Raw genomic sequence first — 18,170 nt, forward strand, 5'->3', positions numbered from 1 at the left:
TTTTTTTTTTTTTTTTTCTTGGCTAGATAACAGGAACAGTTTCTAACTCAAATCATGTAAAATTTCCTGGAGGTACCTCCCACTCCCTAAGCTTCCCTCGTAAATACAGCTTCCTCATTAATTATTGGTGAGGTTGACTGGGTCTTGCTTCAGCCTTGAAAGAAGAATTACAGCCTAGGAGTGAATCATGGCCTTAGCTCATGAGTAAGGCTCTTCTTTAGTTAAGTAAACCACAATTTTGATTTTACCATTCCACTGTGATGGAGATAAGAAAATTATATCTGTCCAGGAAAGCATTAGTATTTATATGTTCCCTTTGTTATGTTACATAGAGTGATGTTTGGAGGTATCATGTTCCACTGTTGTATGGAGGACTATTCTGTTTGAATTTCACTAAAGTTATTTTTGAATCAACAAAGACCAGTTACAATGACCTCGGCCACAATTTTCCATATTAAACTTTAAGGACATTAAAGTTCGGGGTTGTGATAATGTTAGTATGATAATCTGCATTGCTCATGAAACCACGCATTTAAGTAGAAAAGTATTTTTATCTCTCTCCTTGATTTCATTTTTAAAGGTGGGAGAAATGAGGCATCATCACTTCCAAGATTAGATTTGAAATTATGATTAAATGTTTTCTGATCCATTTATACATACCATCACTAGGGGAAAAGCTATCATGATGTTTTTCATGTTATTTATGTGTAGGTCAAATATTCATCAACATCAATAAAAATAGCAATAAGTTCTACCCATGAACTTATTGTGATTCACAGTTTATTTGATACAACAAAAAATAAATATGATGCCTACATTGTATGTCAAATACCACAAAATATTGGCATTTTGCCATTCTCTCATTCCCCTAAATTCTAATCAATTTGTACTGATTTATTCCATGGATGTTGTCTGACTCTTGATACCTCAGAGCTTTGTCCTCATCTGACCCTTCAGAACTGACCCTTAGCACCGTCTTCCAAAGAGAGGTGACCCAATAGAATGCGGAAATCATCGGACAATCTCTTTGATATCCCATGGGAGTAAAGCTTAGCTAAAGATAATAAAGAAATGGCTACAATCATACACTGACAGGGAACTTCCAGAAGTTCAAGCCAGATTCAGAAGAGTCTGTGGAATGAGAGATATCATTGCTGATGTCCGATGGATCTTGGCTGAAAGCAGAGAATATCATAAAGATGTTTATTTGTGCTTTATTGACTATGCAAAGGCTTTTGATTGTGTGGATCATGACAAGCTATGGACAACATTGCAAAGTATGAGTATTCCAGAACACTTAATTGTGCTCATGAGGAATCTGTACCTGGACCAAGAGGCAGTTGTTTGAAGAGAACATGGGAACACTGAATGTTTTAAAATTAAGAAAGGTGTGCAACAAGGTTGTATTCTTTCACCATACTTATTCAACCTGTATGCTGAGCAAATAATGTGAGAAGATGGGTTCTATAAAGAAAAACGTGGCATCAGGATTGGAGGAAGACTCATTAACAACCTGCGATATGCAGATGATATCATCTTGCTTTCTGAAAGTGAAGAGGACTTAAAACATTTACTGATGAGGATCAAAGAGCACAGCCTTTGGCATGGATTACATCTCAATGTCAAGAAAATAAAAGTCTTCACCACTGGACCAATAAACAACATTCTTATAACAGAGAAAAGATTGAAGTTGTCAAGGACTTCATTCTTCTTGGATCAACTATCAACACTCACGGAAAGAGCAGTCAAGAGATCAAAGGACGTATTGCATTAGGCAAATCTGCTGCACAAGACCTTTTTAAAGTGTTGAAGAGCAAAGATGTCAGCTCAAGGACTAAGGTGCACCTGACCCAAGCCATGATGTTTTCAATAACCTCATATGCATGCGAAAGCTGGACAGTGAATAAGGATGACCATAGAAGAATTGATGCCTTTGAGTTATGGTGTTGAAGGAGAATATTGAAAGTGCCATGGGCTGCCAAAAGAACCAATAGATCCGTTTTGGAAGAAGTGCAGCCAGAATGCTCCTTAGAGGCCAAGATGGACAAACTTTGTCTCTCATACTTTGGACATATTGTCAGGAGGGACCAGTCGCTGGAGAAGGATATCATGTTCAGTAAGGTTGAGGGTCAGAGAAAAAGAGGAAGACCCCAACGAGATGGATTGGCCAAGTGGCAGCATCAGTGGACTCAAGCATGGCAACTGTAGTGAGGTTGGCCCAGGATTGGGCAGTGTTTCATTCTGCTGTGCATAAGGTCACTATGGGTCGGTACTGACTTGATGGCACCTATCAACAACAACAACAAATGTCTTCCAAGATCTGAGTTTGCTGACCTCTTGAATATGGTCTTGATTCTGCCTCTGGTAATGTTTTCCCTTCTGTCTTGATTAAATAAATCTTCCACTTTAATAAGATACCAGCGATTTCTCTTATAATATCATTCCCAATTTGGTTCTGCTTCTGAAACCAGTACAATGTCTAGAAAGAAGAAAACAAATTAATGGAAACAAAGAGCACACATAAATTTCTCAATTAAGTATCTCTTGAGCTAAATTTTCCCTGGGGCTTCCACAGAAACTAAGTAAATAAATAAGTCAAGGATTTAGTTTTAACGTTTAGAGATATGAAGGTAGCTTTCAGCTAACTTTGTTAATGGAATTCCAACTTTAATATCACCATCCACATGACTTCTAACCCACCTTTTGCCAGATACTCTTTCTTGATAAATATAAGAATACAGGATCAATTGGGGAAGACTTCCAACTCCTCTCACTTGTCATAGGATCTGGGAAGCTCACAGCAGGAACTTCTGACTTTATTTACACTGAGCCTTAATGATCTACTGAAAGCCATGATTCATTTTACCTGAATCAGGGACTCTGCCAGAATCGACATATTCTCTCACTTCTTGTTAACAGAAAAGGTTTAGGAAAAGAGAGACCTGGGTTCAAATTCCAGATCTACATCTTGCTATAGAGAACATTTATAGTAAAATAGAGAACATTTTTGCATTGGTAAAAATTGTCATGATAATATTTAAATTGTTTTTAGAATAAAATGAAAAAGAGTATGTGAATGTACCAGTAAAAGTGCCTGGAATTTGTTGTTGTTGTTCTTAGCTGCCTCAAGTCCACTTTGAGAAATAGTAATCCCATGTACAATGGAATGAAACACTGACCAGTTCTGCTCCATCCTTGAATTGTTGTTAGGCTTGAGCCAGTTGTTACTGCCACAGTGTCAGTCAATCTTGTTGGGAGGTCTTCCCTTTTTCTCCAACCCTCAGGTCTACTAAGCATAATGTGCTTTTTGGAATCCTGGTGTGGCACTGCAGGATAATGCAAGGATGGCAGTTCAAACCCTATACAGGGTCATTATGAGTTGGAACAGACTTAACAGCATTTTAAAACAACAGCAATTTCCTTTTACAGTATTCCTCCTGATTGTTGTTCCTGTTGTTAGGTGCCATCGAGTCAGCACTGATTCACAGTGACCTTACGCACAACAGAACAAAACACGACATGTCCTGCACCAACCTCACAATCATTGCTAAGCCTGAGCCTGTTGCTTGCTGCCACCACTGTGCTAACTCATCTCCTTGAGGATCGTCCTCTTTTTCTCTGACCCTTCACTTTACCAAACATGATGATATCCTGCTCCAGGAAATGGTCCCTCCTGAATATATGTCCAAAGTAAGAGAGATGAAGTCTGACCATACTGGCTTCCAAGGAGCATTCTGGCTGCATTTCTTCCACTGTAGATGAGTTTGTTCTTTTGGCAGCCCATGGTACTTTCAATATTCTTCTTCTACACCATAACTCAAACGCATCAATTCTTCTTTGGTGTTCTTTATTCATTCTCCAACTTTTGCATGCATATGAGGTTATGGAAAATACCATGGCTTGGTTGAGAAGCAGCTTAGTCCTCAAACTGACATCTTTACTCTTCAACACTTTAAAGAGGTCTTGTGCAACAGATTTGCCTAATGCAATACATCGTTTGCTTTCTTGACTGTTGCTTCCATGAGTGTTGATGTGTTGATCCAAGCAAAATAGAATCTTTGACAACTTCAATCTCTTCTCAATTTATATGGATGTTGTTTATTGGTCCAGTGGTTGAGGATTTTTGTTTTCTTTACATTCAGATGCATCTCCTACCGAAGTCTATGGTCTTTGATTGTCCTTGGTAAGCATTTTAATTTCTCTTCACTTTCAGACCGCAAGGTTGTATTGTATGCGCATCAAAGGTTATTAATGAGTTTTCCTCTAATTCTGATGCCATGTCTGTCTTCATATGATCCAGCTTCTGAAATTATTTGCTCATCATACAGATTGAATAAGTATGCTGAAAGATTACAACCCTAATTTTAAACAATTTGGTGTTCACCTGTTCTGTTTGAGCAACTGTCTCTTGCTCTGTGCATAGGTTCCTCATGAGCACAATAAGTGTTCTGGAATATTCATACTTCAGAATGTTATCTATAATTTGTCATGATCCACATGATTATTGTGTAATCAATAAATCATAGATAAATATCTTTAGTGATTCTCTGCTTTCAGTCAAGAGCTATCTGACATCAGCAATGATATTCCTTGTTTCATGTCTTCTGAATCCACCTTGAACCTCTGGAAGTTCTCTGTCAATGTATGGCTGTAGCCATTTTATGCATTATCTCAAGCAAGATTTTAATTCATGTGATATAAATGATACTGTCTGAAGATTTCTGCATTTCATTGCGTTACCTCTTTTTAGACTGGGCACAAATTGGATCTCTTCCAGTCAGTTGGTCATGTAGCCGTCTTCCAAATTTGGGGCCACAGATGAGTTAATGCCTCCAGTGTCCATTAGTTTGTTGAAAGATTTCAGTCTGTATTTTATCAATTCCCGGTGCCTTGTTCTTTGCCAATTCTTTCAATGCACTTTGGATTGCTTCTTTCAGTACCACTTACTCTTGATCATACGCTACCTCTTCAAATGGTAGAACATCGACTATCTCTTTCTGGTCCTGTGGCTCTGTGTATCCCTTCCATCATCTTTTGATGCTTTCTGCATCATTCAATATTTTGTACAATAAATCCTTCAATATTTCTAGTCAAGGCCTTAATTTTTTTTCAGTTTCCTCAGCTTGAATGCTGAGCATGTTCATCATTTTGTTTTCCTGACTCCAGGTCTTTGCTCATTTCGTTATAATATTTGACTTTGTCTTCTCCAACTGACCTTGAATCTTTCTCTTCAGCTCTTTTACTTCCTTATTTTTTTCCATTTTTTTTAGCATCTCTATGCTGTAGAGCAAGTTTCAGAGTCTCTTCTGACATCCATTTTGGACTTTTCCTTCTTTTTTGCCTTCTCAATGATGTTTTGATTTCTTCCTGTATGATGTTCTCGATGTTATCACACAACTCTACTAGTCTTTGGTCTTTAGTATCTAATGCATCAAGTATGTTCTTCAGATGATGCCTAAATTCAAGTGGAATATAGTCAAGATTATATTTTGGCTTTTGAGGACTTGTTTTAATTTTATTCAGCTTCAGCCTGAACTTGCATATGAGCAATTGATGGTCTGTTTCACAGTCTGCCCATGTTCTTATTTTCGTTAATGATATGGAGCTTTTCCAACATCTCTTTCGACACATGTAGTCAATTTGATTTCTGTGTTTTCCATCTGGTGAGTTCCACGTATACAGTCATCTTGTAGTCTGTTTAAATAAGATATTTGCAATGAGTAAGTCATCAGTCTTGCAAAATTCTATCATCAGATCTCCAGCATTTCTATCACCAAGGCCTTATTTTCTTATGACTGATTCTTCCTCTTTGTTTCCAAACTTTACATTCCAATTGCCAGTAATTATCAATACATCTTGATTGCATGCTTGATAAGTTTCATACTGAAGAATTTGGTAGAATTCAACTTTATTATCATTTACCTTAGTTGTTAGTGCATAAATTTGAATAATAGTGGTATCAACTGCTTCTCATTGTAGGTGTGTGGACATTATCCTATCACAGTCAGTGTTGTACTTCAAAACAGATCTTGATATGTTCTTTTTGATGGGAAGGTGATGCCATTCCTCTTTAATTTGTCATTTCCAGTATAGTAAACCATGTGGTTGTCAGATTAAAAATGGCCTATAACAACTTCATTTCAGCTCACTAATGCCTAGGTTATGGATGCTTATACCTTTTTTCATTATTTACAATTTCCAATTTTCCTAGATTCATACTTCGTACATTCCATGTTCCAATTATTAATGGATGTTTACACATGTTTCTCTTTAATTTGAGTTTTACTGCATCAGCAAATGAAGGTCTGAAGGCTTTACTCCATTAACATCATCACAGTCAACTCCACTTTGAGGAGGCAGCTCTTCCTCAATTATATTTTGAGTTCCTTCCAACCTTATTTTCTGACACTATATTTGACAATATTCTGGTGCTCGTCGTCATATTTCAATATTCAATCTTCTGGTGCTGACAGTGTTCCACTGCTATTCATAAGATTTTCAGTGACTAAATAATACTCATATGTCTAAAGTATGTGAGATGAAGCTTCATCATTCTTACTTCCATGAAGCATTCTGGCTGTACTTCTTCCAACACAAATTTCTTTGTTCTTCTAGAAATCCGTGGTACTTTTGATACTCTTGGCCAACACCATAGGTCAAATGCACCAATACTTCTCTGGTCATCTTAATTTCTTGTTCAGCTTTCATATGCATATGGTGGTGGTTATGTGCCATGGAGTCAGTTCTAACTCATAGCAACCCTGTATAGGGTTTCTGAGGCTGTAAATCTTTACAGGCGCAGAAAGTCTTGTCTTTCTCCCTCTGAATGGCTGGAATGAGGCAATTGAAATACCATTGCTTGCCTCAGGTGCTGCCTTATTCCTCAAAGTGTCTTCTTTTCTTTTTTACACTTTAAATCTTGTAGCATATTTGCCCAATATGATATGTTGCTTGATTTCTTGACTGCTGCTTTCATGAGCATTGATTGTGGATCCAATTTAAATGATATTCTTAAAATTTCAATACTTTTTCTGATTATTATGATGTTGTTAATGATCTAGTTGTGAGGAATTTTGTTTTCTTTACATTGAGTTATAATCTATTCTCAAGTCATCTTCACTTTCATCATGCAAGTTTGTGTTATCTGAAATTCCAGGTTGCGAAACAGTCTAGCTCCAATCCTGATGTTATGTTATTCTTCAAAATTCTTCTTCAAAATTATTTCCAGATTATTAACTCATCATACAGCTTGAGTAAATATGCAGAAAGGACAAAACCCTGACACATACCTTTCCTGGTTTTAAACCACAAAGTATCCTCTTGTTTTGTTCAAACAACTGCCCCTTGTTCTAGGTACAGGTTCCTCGTGAGTACAATTAATTGTTCTGGAATTCTCATTTTTCTCAATTTCCAAGTTTTTTTATAGTTAACAAAACACAAGTAAACATCTTTCTGGAATTCTCTGCTTTCAGTCAAAATCCATCTGATGTCTGTAATGATATCCCTAGCTCCACATTGGATGAATAATTTCTTTTAGAAAGATCAACTCAAGGTTGGTCTCTATAAGGCTGGAGATTGAAGATAATCCAACTTTCTAACTTTCCTTACATACTTTATTTACCATTCCAATATCCTTGATATTAATCACCACTCCTCCCATCTCACATCCCAGTGTTTTGCAACACGACGCAATGTTTCACAGAATCTACAACTGTTGAAAAGAATTGGTTCACATAATTTTGGATGCTGGAAAGTCCCAAATCCATAGTTAATAGATCCATCTAGAGGAATCTTCTCACCCACATGTTCTCAGAAGCTGATGAAACCACGAATTGGAGGTCAGCATAATGAGTCAGATGCAAGATCCAAGGTGACAACAAACTTTGCCAAAACAGTCCTATAAATTGGACTCAGATTATGCACCAAAGGAGACTATGGGGTGGGGACATGAATCACACTCTCTAGTAAATCCTCAATTCTACTACAATTCTCACTACTTAGCCCCACCTTAATCTCTACTCTTTGTTGTGTTGTTAGTAGCCTTTGAGTCGGTTCTGATTCATAATGACCCTTTGCATGACAGAATGAGATATTGCCTGGTTCTGCAATATCCTCAAAATTGTTGTTACACTTGAGCCCATTGCTTTGCTGCTGTCACTGTGCCAAGCCATCTTATGTATGTGTGTGGGGGGAGGGTGGTCCTCTTTTTAGCTAACCCTCCACTTTACCAAGCATGATGTCCTTCTCAGGACTGGTCCCTCCTGATAACATATCAGAAGTATAAAAGATGAAGTCTCACCATCATGGCTTCTAAGTAGCATTTTGGTTCTATTTCTTCCAAAACAGATTTGTTAATTTTTCTAGCAGTCTACAATACTATCAATATTCTTTTCCAACACCTAACATAAATGCATCAATTATTCTATAGTTTTCCTGCCTCATTAGCAACTCGCTTCAAAATGGATCCATAGTTACAAGCATGTTGTTGTTGATAAGTATTGACAAGTCAATTCTAACCCATAGTGAACCACCTTGCGGTTCAAATCAGCCTTGTGGTCCTGGTGCTTATTCTACCCCATGACTCCATATTATAGGCTTAGAGGTTAGGATTTACAAGATATCACAGAATGGAAAAAATGTGGCTAGAAGGGTTATAACAAATAATTAGCTGCCCTGCATCATGTCCTCTTATCAGTATAGCTTGAATTTCTGGCAGTTCCCTGTTGATGTACTGCTGCACTCATTTTTTAATTATATTCAGAGAATTTTTACTTGTGTGTGATATTATTGATACTGTTTGAAAATTTCTGCATTCTGTAGCTCTGCAAGGTCACCACCTTGCTTTGGAATAGGCACAAATATGTATTGCTTGGCATATAGCATTTAAACATTGTTGTTAACTGTTTTCAAGTCTGTTCCAACTCATAACAACCCTGTATAGTATTTCTCAGGAGTGGCTAGTGGGTTTGAACCACCAACCTTGTGGTTAGCAGTCCAGTGCTGATCCTACAGTGCCAAACCATATAACAGTTCAAAGTCAGGGAAAATGTCAGAATTGCATACCTTCACTATACTTATTCAAATTTTATGCTGAGCAAATAATCTGAGAAATTGAATTATATGAAAAATAATGTGGCATCAGTATTGGAGGAAGTCTAATTAACAACCTGCAATATGAAACCTTTAATATAACAACCTTGCTTGCTGGAAGTGAAGATGACTTGAAGACAAGAGCTTTCAGTACGGATTGCCCCTCAACATAAAGTAAACAAAAATCCTCAAAACTGAACCAATAACTACACCATAATAAATGGAAAAATATTGTAGATCTACAATCAATGCTCATAGAAGCAGAAATCAAGAATTCAAATGACATATTGAATTCGGCAAATGTACTGAAAACTATCTCTTTAAAGTATTAAAAAACAAAGATGTCACTTTGAGTACCATGGTGCACATGACCCGTGCCATGTCATCTCATTGCAAGCGAATTTTGGAAAAAGGAATCAGAAGACCATAGATGACTTGTTGCATTTGAACTCTTTTGTTGTTGAAGATTATTGACAGTTCCGTGGAATGCTAGAAGAACAGATTAATGTGTCTTGGAAGAAGTAAAACTTGAATGCTCCTTAGAAGCGAGGATTTTGTTTCTCAGATTTTGATATATTTCAATAGGAAATGGTCCCTGGAGAAGGGCATCATGCCTGGAAAAGTAGAGGATCACTGAAAAAGATGAATACCCCTACAAGTTGGATTGACACAGAAGCAGCAACAATGGGCTCAAACATAACAAATGGAAGGATGGTGCAGGACTAGACAGTGTTATTGTTTTTTTCTATAGGGTAGTTATGAGCAGGAACTGACCCAACAGCACCTAACAACAACAATCTTTCTCTCTCTATATATATATATATAGAGAGAGACAGAGTATAAACGATATTTATAGACAGAGAGTAAGAGACAGAGTCAGACAGAGAGCTGTAAGATAAGCAGTTGACCATATGGTGGGTTTGAACCACAAGGTCAGTTGTTCAAAATCACCAGCCACTCCTCGGAAATCCTATGCAGGGTCAATATAAATCTGAACCAACTTGATGGCACTTAACAACAACAAAACAACAAGGAGCCTAGGTGGTACTATAGTTTAGACATTGGTCTGTTAACCTCGGCTTCTCTGCAGGAGAAAGATGAGGCTGTCTGCTCCTGTAAGAGTTGCAATATCTGAAACTATATGCAGAGTCACTATGGGTCAGAATTGACTTCATGGCAGTAGGTTTTGGATTTATATAATCCTTTGTGGTCAATAGCTAAAGAAGGGGTCTAATTCACTATTGTTATGATATTGATGTTTTCCAGCTCCACATTTTATTAAACAGTATATCATCCTTTCAATGGATCAGAATTCTCACTTTATTGTGGAGGCAATTGAGCAATCTAAACCAAGATAGCATCTAGAATTGAAGTGAACTATGACTTCCATCAGAACATTCTAGGGGGACTGACTAAATGGAAATGTTTGCCCTTCAATCTGAAGATGCCTCACTATGCTTACTCTTTTATTAGATTACAGAACTATCATTTTTATCTACTCTATAACCAGGATGGAAAGTTTAGTAATATCATCAGAATAACTCCTGGATGTATTTCCTGAATTTTCAGCTCATCCTTCATGAGTTTAACTAATCTGAGATCAAACAATGAATGCAAAATATACTTTTTTCAATGTTAAGTAACCCACAGAAGGCTTCATTCTAAATACATGATAAATTTGAGCAGATTACTGCCTCACTGGAAACAATTGGACAGTGGCCAGAACAGCTGAGGATGAACTAGATTGCACAAGGTGAAGAAACATAAGCAAACTTTCATTTTACTTCTCTGTTTATCCCTTTCCTTTTGAGAAGCTACCAATAAATTAGATAAATGAGTCATATTCTTAATGACATGGTTCACATTCCATCTGAGATGACTTGACACTTTATAGCTCACAATTTCTTATTAATTAAATTTATAAAATAAAACTAGAAGGTATTTGTGTAAATATACCTTCTAGTTTTATTTTATAAATTTAAGTAAAATTCTGTATTTGCCTTTCTTGAGTCATTTAGTAAAAGTAGAACAAGGAGAGAAAATGTTTCTGGAATTAGGTATTAATTTGCGTGTTTGGGTTAAATAAACAATTCACTTCAAAGGGAGAATCATCCAGTTTTTTTAAATCATTTTTAAAATTTCTTACCTAAATTCCACAGTACATGATGCAGGCATTTGTTATTTTTGCTTAGAATGTCTCTGAACTTCTGAACTTTGACATCTTTTCTTTTCTCATCACCATGCCTCTTTACAGAGACTGTACCATAGCATGGGACATTATAATCAACACTCAGTGAAGCAGCTGTCAAGAAATTAAACAACATACTGCATTAGGCAAATCTGCTGCATAATATCTCTTTAAGGTGTTTAAGAGCAAAGATATCAGCTTGAGGACTAAGGTGTACCTGATCCAAGCAATGATATCTTCAATAGTCTCATATGCATGTGAAAGTTGTACAGTGAATATGAGCCACTTTAGAAAAATTGATACACTTGAGTTATGGTGTTACAGAAGAATATTGAAAGTACCATGGACTTCCAGGAGAACAAACAAATCTGTCTTGGAAGAATTATAGCCAGAAAGCTCCTTAGAAGCCAGGATGGCAAGACTTTTTCTCTCATACTTTGATGTGCTATCAGGATGTACCAGTCCCTGGAGAAGGACATCCTGCTTAGTAACATGGAGGGTCATCGAAAAAGAGGAAGATCCCCAACAAGATGGATTGGCACAATGGCAGCAGCAATGGGCTCAAGCACAAAAACTGTGAGGATGGCACAGGACTAGGCAGTGTTTTGTTCTGTTATGCACAGGGTTGCAATGAGTTGGAACTGACTCGATAGCACTAACAATAACAATTGTGTTAGACTTACCACTAGACCTCTAGTCTGTTAATCCTGTTATGTGCCTTACTTGTTATTTACACATGATGTGGCATTGTGGGTTAATACACTAGACTGCAAAGTCGGTTTGAACTACAACGGAAACCTTATACTTGGTCAATATGGGTCAGAACCAACTTGACGGCACTTAAAAACAACTACTAATATAGGATTCCTGGTGGTTCAAGGAATTAAGCTTTAGACTTTAAGCAGGCTAAAGCTCAATTCCCTGAACCACTAGGCACTCCACAGGAGAAAGATAAAGCTTCCTGCTCCTGTAAAGTAATCTTGGAACCTATCAAGAGCAAATATACCATGTCCTATAGGTTCATTATGAGTCAAAATTAGCTCAATGATAGTTTTGTGGGGTTTATTACTAAGACTCACTACCCACCTGTGTGTTTGTTGAGTTCGTGGTGGTTTTGGTGTTGCAACGGTATTGGAAGTTATGCTGCCATGGTAAATACATTTCAGACAGACTAGGAATAAAGATCTGGTGATCTAATTCTGAAAGCACTACGCATCACAACAGAATAATGCCCAGTATAGTGCATAAAGATGAGTCCTCTAGCCTGGAAGACATTTAAAGTACACAGTGGTCACAATAACAAACTCAACCATACCAGCAATCATGAAGATGGTGCAGAACCAGTCTAGGTTCAATTCCATTGCACATGGGATTGTCATGTTTCAACTGCAATTAGCAACATTCCTAAGACACTAGCTTGGCATCCTTGTTCCCCATAACCATATATATATTTTTAAATGATTTGCAGAAGACTCATGAGCGTACACTATGATTCATGCCACAGCAGATATGAACGACCTTTTCTCCCAATTCTCCTTTCTAATGAACAATTTGGAAGTTGGAGAGTAGCTTTTGTTTGGTATCTTTCCTAAGATATATCAAGTTGGGATCATACCCCAAAAAAGTGAACTGCATCTTTAGCTCAGTATTGTCAGTACACTTTTGACACATTTATCAGCATTTAACTAGCTATGCTGTTCTCTGGTAGCTCTGGTAGCACAGTGGTTACACATAGGGCTGCTAACCTCCAGGTCGGCAGTTCAAAACTACCAGCTGTTTCGTGGGAGAAAGATGAGGCTTTCTGCTCCCATAAAGATTTGCAGCTTCAGAAACCCTGTGCAGGGTCGCTATGAGTCGGAACTGACTCCACAGTACTTAACAACAACATACCGTTCTCTATTTGGTGTTGACAATATTACAGTTCATTTGTTTAGAGGTTTATTTATGCATTTATTTTTTGTATATATTCTGTCTATGCCAATCAATTATAAATACCTAAAGAGTAAAAATTGTCTTTTCTAGTGATTGACTAGCCATGACAATAGTGTTGACTATGAAGCACCTAAGACATGGAATGAGTCATAGTCTCTGGGTTAATGGTTAGAGGCAGATTCAAGAGATGGGAAGAACAGATCTTCTAGCTGTTTCTGTTTGAGACAGCAGAAAATCTGTGGTACTTTGCATGGAAGGTTAGAGAAGTAAGTAAAGTATGTCTTGACTCATGGGCAAATTAAAGTGAAATGATAGACAGACCCCAAATTAAGTAAGTGGTTGACATTAAGAAAATCTAGTAGAAGGTGATGAGCCATAAGTATTGTTCAAAGTTCTACCTGGTAGGTATTATTTCCATAGTCTTGTCAACCAGAGGAAACCAGGGAAAAACAGGTTAGAATACTGCTCCTACAGTATCTTGGACTCCTGGTGTAACACTGTGGGTTAATGCGCTGGACTGCACAGTTTGAACTGCAAGGTCAAAAGTTCAAGATCACCAGCCACTCCTCAGAAACCCTATACAAAGCTACTATAGTTTGAAACTGACTCAATGGTACTTAACAACAACAAACAACAACAGTATCTTTGGAAATTATCAAGATACAAATTTAAGGTCAAAGTTTAGGCAATAGAACTAAAGAAGTACAAGTTCAGTTAGCAGCAAGAATTCCTTCCTCAAGGTTGAGTTTCACAATAATTAACTCAACTTCCTTAATTTTTTTCAGCCTAACTGGAATTTTCCTAGAAATTAATGCAAGTTTAAGTCTCTATGAAGTGGCTTAAAATTTTTTGTGGAAATGGAATTAAAACATAATGGAAAATTTCTAGAAACCATTTGAAGCCACATTGTACATTCAGTATTTTTGTTACCTGGAGTAAAGTCATAGAGCACTCAGAAACATCTGGGTTTTCATAAGAACCTATGCTCCTTAGAGTTCTTAAGAGTATCTAACAATGATTTCTGTTCATAGTAGATGTTCAACATATAAATGTATTGGGGAGGAAAAGTTATCTGGTTCCCGCTAGCACATCCTCACTTTGAGGGTTTCTAATTAGAAAATTCTGGAAGTTCTTAACACATTTTCAACAGAAATAGAAAGGAAGAACCAATTTTCAGCTAATGAGAATATTTAACCCAATCCTTAAATAAAATAAATAGGAAATAATTTATGTCTTACATTGTATTTTAAATGTATGTCTTACATTGCATTTAAAAAATAGGTTCTTCTAATTTTCATAAACAAATGACATTTTTCTCAAAAAAATAAAGAATTTCAGAGTGAATACAAAAAAAAAAAAAAGAATAGTTGCTGTATAGCATGATTTCTGTATAAAGTTACAGAACTTTACAACTGGGGTGTTAGCCTTACTAAATACATGGGAAAGTTAAAAGCTATGGGAACAGACTAGATGTTAGAAACATTATAGATCTATAAGAGGCATGAACTTTGCCTTCAAGGTGCTTAAAATCTTTATAAGGAAATAAAACATGGCAACACATTTATCCTAGAGATGAAATATAAACTGCAGATCCTAGACAAATTAGTCTATATCTAAATATGTCAAGAAGGTTATTTGGACCCTTTCTGAACTTTATGAGAAATGGTCCTAGAGGGTGACTTAATAATAGATACCATGTCAACCCCCTACAGTAAAGAAACAAGACACCAAATGAAACAAATACAAGGGGACTTCCAAAAACTTGTGGAAATTTTCCATTATCTTTTTTCTTTTTTGGGGGGATGGGGTGCGGTGGGGTGGGGTATGACAAGCTAAAGAAGCTTGTCTTTTATTCTTTTTTTTTCCCATTATCTTTTAATTCAATTTTCCCATGACCATTCTGAAGTTCCTTTATACAGATGGCAATTTCAAAACCCAAAACAATAAGACAGATTGATAAAGAATTATATCTAGCACTGCAGGGAAGGAGAAACTGAATGAAAGCAGAGACTGAGACACTTGACTGTATCGGTATCCTAACAGCTAGCTTGGCACCACATGGCCATCTTAAAACAAAGTGAGAATTATATTGGCAGGTAAGGAGTATACGAAGACAACTTCACAATAGAAGGCAGAGATGCTATGTAAAAAAACAAAAACTACAGAGCAAAGCAAGATGAGCAGAATATGAACAGGATCTAAGGAGGGAAGATACAGGAAAGTGGGATAGAACCCTAGGAATCCAGGTGACCATAGAACAGGGAGGAAGTCAGAAAATATGGACAGGATAATTCACCAGCAGTGGTTCCTGGTCATTTCTTTGAATGGTTCTGGTGGTTTGGAAGATCTTTGGAGTAACAGCTAGAAATCCCCTACTCAGCAGGATTATGGACAGCCTTCATACCTTACATTAGGTTGAGGCCTGATCCTGATTGCCAGCTGCATTGTGCAGCAAGTGCCCCAGTGCCCACATCAGAGACTAAGGGGACTCAATTCCCCCACAATTCCCCCTAGTCTTTCTGGGGCCAACAGTGGAACTCTTTCTCCCTTAGTCTGCCAAATTGGAGTGCATGCTCCTGCACTATCAGATGTGTGACAGGGTGTTCACACCTATGCACACACATCTTGCATGATACACAATTTGAGGTTTGTACCCACTTTAACCACCCCTAATGATCTCCCAATGATCAATGACATATGCTTTTTCTTCCAGACTGATGACCAGAGGTTCCAGAGCCCCATCTCCCACTCCCACCACCCTGTCCAGTCATCACATATCAATGCAAGTTCTCGTGCTACCCAATGAGTAACTGGTGACCTGTGTGTTCTTGCCCTACACCTGTCAACTAGCAGTGTGTACATACAGCACCCAACCCAGCAGCCACTGAGGACACGTTGTGGTATGTTTTCATGATCCAGTCACCAGCAGACAGACACATCACATCACCAGAAATGCCAATCACATTCTGATAGGTACTATCTCGGTCAAACAACTAGCAGGAGATCCTAGTGCCCTCATCCAATATCCAGCTGGCTGCAATGCCACACATCACACACTCAAACGACTCCTTCAGGCCTTCTGCACTTATACTAAAACTCCTTAATACCCTACCATCCACTGAGACACCCATCCACGCACATATAATGAGCTTATCCTGTTGGGTAGCACTTCTTCTCAGTAAATACGGCAATAGCCTGCCTTCATCTTCAGAGAATGATCCAAGAAGAAAAAAGTCATTGACAACTTCAATCTTTTCTCCATTGATAAGAATGTTGTTTATTGGTCCAATGTTGAGGATTTTTGTTTTCTTTATATTGAAATATAATCCATACTGAAGGCTGTGCTCTTCGTTCTTCATCAGTAAATACTTTAAGTCCTGTTCATTTTCAGCAAGCAAGGTTGTATCATGTGCATATCACAGGTTGTTAGAGTCTTCCTCCAATTATGATGCCACGTTTTCTTCATAGAACCCAGCTTCTCAGATTACTCAGATTACTCAGGTTGAATAAGTATGGTGAAAGAATACAACCTTGTTACACACCTTTCTTAATTTAAACCATTCAGTGTTTCCATGTTCTGTTTGAACAACTGTCTCTTGGTCCAGGTGCAGTATCATCCAGGAAAGTGAGGCCTACTAGTCTGCTACCTAGCTGCATGGCCTCAAAGGGGGGAATGAGACAGACAGACCTGCAGAAGCAGGCACAAAACCCCTTGTCCCCCAAGTCCACACCTCATTCTTGGAGCAAAGTTCATATTCCAGGAGCTATGCAACAGATCACCCCAGTCTCAGGCAACTATCCAAGCTAATCTCCTGTTCCTGACCCACCTTCAGTAGGGAACAAAGCCCAGAGCTAATAGTTACCTGCTTCCACTTCTGTAAAGGCTCACTTGAATGCTCACACATCCTTCCCCATCGTATGTTTGAACCAACCTATCCCAGGTAGTCCCGTGAAGCTGTTGGCCCCCACTAACCAATCCCAATGGACCTTATGAATGAACCCCTATTCCCTATAAAATACCTTCACACAGGAAAGATGGATCTCAGCCTCTGGATATGAATCCATTAAGCCACAAGATAACACAATAAAGCCCTTCCTTTATTACCAAATAAAATACTACAAACCATCTTCTCAGATTATGATAATATAAAATTAGAAATCAACAATAAGAAGATCAAGGAAAAACAAAACATGGAAACTGAAGAACACCCTGCTTAAAAACTACTCGGTAGGAGTCCTGGTGTGGCACTCTAAGGTCAGTACTGCACTGCAAAGATGGTTTTAATCACAAGGTCAGCAATTCAAACCCACCAGATGCTCCACAGAAACCCTATACAGTATTGATAAGAGTCAGAATCAACTCGATGGCATTTAACAGCAACAAAAGTACAAACACAAATAAAAATTTTAAATTCCTTAAGTCTAAAAATAAATAACACAACTTAGAAAGACCTTTATGACACAGCAAAAGCAGTGCTGAGAGAGCAATTTGTAGCAATAAATGCACACATCTCAAAAGAAGAACCAAAATAAACACCTTAACCCACCTCCAACAATTAGAAAAAGAGTCATAAAGTAAACCTACTGCAACCCAAAGAAAAGAAATATTGAAGGTTAGAGCAGAAATAAACGAAACAGAAAAACTATTAATAGAATCCAAGAAAAGATGTTGTTAGCTCTTTGAAAGATTAATAAAATCAAGAACCCATTGGCAAATCTAACAAAAGCGAAGGAGGAGCTACAAACAACGTGAATAAAAAATATTGGTGATGTCAAAACAGAACCAAGGGAAATAAAAATACTATGAAGAATTGTACTCCAACAAATTTGAGACTCTAGAAGAAATGGAAAAATTTCTAGAAACACAAGACATACCTAAACTCACATAGAATAAAGTACAAAATCTTAACAGACTTATAACAAGAGGAGAATTTGATCAAGTAATTAAGACTCCAAAATA

This window comes from Chrysochloris asiatica, unplaced genomic scaffold, assembly GCF_000296735.1.
Source record: "Chrysochloris asiatica unplaced genomic scaffold, ChrAsi1.0 scaffold00048, whole genome shotgun sequence".
Lineage (NCBI taxonomy): Eukaryota > Metazoa > Chordata > Mammalia > Afrosoricida > Chrysochloridae > Chrysochloris > Chrysochloris asiatica.